Source organism: Podarcis gaigeae (assembly GCF_964106915.1).
Source record: "Podarcis gaigeae genome assembly, chromosome: 1".
In the NCBI taxonomy this organism is placed as follows: Eukaryota; Metazoa; Chordata; class Lepidosauria; order Squamata; family Lacertidae; genus Podarcis; species Podarcis gaigeae.
Window position 1 is genome coordinate 108,264,188 of NC_139678.1, and position 3,122 is coordinate 108,267,309.

Below are 3,122 nucleotides of genomic sequence, written 5' to 3' on the forward strand. Positions count from 1 at the left end.
CTTAACTCACTCAGAGAAAAGCACAACATTCCCTCCACCAGCTTACGCTGGGTCTCAACAATAACAACAGCTAGCAGATTCAACACCAAATACCTCTGGGCTATTGTGGAATGATCATGCAGCAAGCAGAAGGCAATATAATTAGAAACTATGATTACACCATGTTAAGCTGTGATAAAGTGTAATTTACCAGTGTTTAACTATTCATTAAAAGCTGGTCACACAGTGTTGGCAATAGTTTAGTTTTTTTAAAGGTACAATAAATCCTACTCTGAAGACTTCACACAAATATGCAAATGCTCATGAATATTATTTTTTAAATACCAGTTCCAGTGAGAAATATTGATGAGAAAGTGAGGCTTTTTCTTTCATTGAAACTGAAGATAGATTGGTCCAGGGAGAATTATATTACTATAGGAACAAATGGCCATGACACAGTGGTCAGGCAGTAGCCTTTGTTTTGAATTTCTGTGCAACCAGCTTGAACCATCAGCACCTACACTTTCATGGCCTTCCACATGTTTAACTGATGAAATTATCCCCAGAACGTTACACTATTCTAAAAGGTAAAGGTACCCCTGCCCGTATGGGCCAGTCCTGACAGACTTTGGGTTGTGCACACATCTCAATTAAGAGGCCGGGGGCCAGCGCTGTCCGGAGACACTTCCGGGTCACGTGGCCAGCGTGACAAAGCTGCATCTGGCGAGCCAGCGCAGCACACGGAAACGCTGTTTACCTTCCCACCAGTAAGCGGTCCCTATTTATCTACTTGCACCCGGGGGTGCTTTCAAACTGCTAGGTTGGCAGGCGCTGGGACCGAGCAACGGGAGCGCACCCCGCCACGGGGATTCGAACCGCCGACCTTTCGATTGGCAAGCCCTATTCTAGTCCGGGGCTAATTTTGGGATGTGTTGAAACATGTTCCTTGGGGCCTGTTCCTACCTTAGTACCAGTCCTCTAATGGACAGGGAGTTGGTCTTGATCTCATTCCCTCCCATGCTCTCCTCGACACAAGAAAAAGTGAACATTTGGACTTGTGGTCATTTGCTACCAGTAGCGACTGGCAGATTAGGGCAGCACTGTTTCTTCTGAGTACTCTGATTCAGACTAGGAGTGGTAGGCATTTGAGGAAGAAGATGATAAATGAGAGGGGTATGAGACACAAGAGTATAGTCTCACTCCTTCCTTCAGACCCATTTTGGACCTGCAGCTGAGACCAGAGCCCTAGGTGGTTCCTGGTCCCCACCCATAGAAGAGATTGTGGAAGTTGCTCTGGGGCACTGATTGATGTGATGGAGTGGGAAGATTCGGAGGTGAAGGTGGGTCCGATGTTGTCTCTAGGGGGCAGTGCCACCTCAAGAGAAATGAGGAGCCACTTCCCTCTAGATTTGGCACCCACCTTCAGGCCATGAGCTCCTGCAGGGACAAATTCTGCTGAGTACCTAGACATTCTCCATTTCTGCTTTTAAAAAAGCATGGCAGGTAGTTGGGGAAACTCATTGGAATAGCTTTGCAGATCCCATGCAGCCTTGAAATCCTTGATGCTAATGCAATGTACTGTTATTCTGCTTTAATAAAGCACCACCTCTTTACTTGTAAGTAACTGCACCTGCCTGTTTGGGGCAGAGGCCAAGACAGAAGGAGAAAGCCAAGGTGGCAAAAAGGTCAGTGCTGTGAACATGCATTGGGGGAGCCAATCCAGCACTCCCACCTGTGTGCTAGAACAACTCCAACCTCTTCACCACCTCACCGCTCTGACGGGAGGTCAGGTGTGTGGCAACAGCCCTCCCCACCCCCTGCTTCTGTTGGTTACAATGGCAGCAGAAGCAAAACATGGTGGAGAGCTATTTTGTATACAGCTCTAAAAGATAGAGGGGCCAGCCCTGGCCATTGTTCGTGTATATATTTAATGTCTAGAAATAGCAGCAAAAGTCTACCAATTTATATGTCAGGTATTTTGTTGTGAAGAAATGACCGCCTTCCCATGTGCAAATATTACTGATGGGAATACCCAGCTGGGAAGTGAAAAACAAGGCCCTCTTATGAAAATGATTTACAGGTGGTACATGACCCCGGTCAAGCTTGCAAAAATCTATCATTTGCCTGATAATAAATGTTGGAAATGTAAAGAAACTGAGGGTACATTCTTTCACCTTTGGTGGACGTGCCCAAAGATTAAGGCTTTCTGGGAAATGATCTATAATGAACTGAAAAAGGTATTTAAATATACCTTCCTTAAGAAACCAGAGGCCTTTCTCCTGGGCATGGTCGGCCAATTGGTGCCAAAGAAAGACAGAACATTTTTATGTATGCAACAACAGCAGCAAGGATACTTATCGCAAAGCCTTGGAAGACACAAGATTTACCTACCTTGGAAGAATGGCAGATGCAAGTAATAGACTATATGGAGATGGCAGAAATGACCGGCAGAATCCGAGACCTGGGAGAAGAGTCGGTGGAAGAGGGTTGGAAGAAGTTCAAAGACTACTTGCAGAAACACTGCAAAATTTATGAATGTTAAAGTGATGTTGGATATAAGAATAATATGGCATTAGTGACAAAGCTAGAAAGAGTATGTAAAAATGATTTTAAAAAGGGTGCAAGATCAGAGTTATATTATGTCAAATCTAAACAATATGGTACAAGAGATTAAGATATAAGGAATAGGTAAGAACGAATTTAAAAGAGAAGAAAGACTGGAGACATAATAGGTTGAATTATATAATTAATAATGAGATTTGAAAGAGGGTAAGGATTTGCTGAATTTGACTGGGTAAATGGGAACACAAAAAAGGGAGGTGTGAGGAAGTCAAGAAACAGGGTTAAATAAGTATAAAGTCAAAAATTGGATTTCTTCTTTTTTCTTATGTACTTTTATGTTTGTTTTCTTTTTCTCTGTTGTATGTATGTATGTGTTTTTTCTTTTTTTTTGTAAAACTTTAATAAATATCTTATAAAAGAAAAGAAAAGAAAAACAAGGCCCTGGTGGTGGTGGAGAGTCAGCACTATACATTAGTTAACGATGCACAAACAGAGGTTCACACAACAGTTGCCTGTGAGCAACTTACCAGCAAGATGCTCAGTAGCATTTTTTTATTTTTTTAAGACAAAACTTTAAAGGT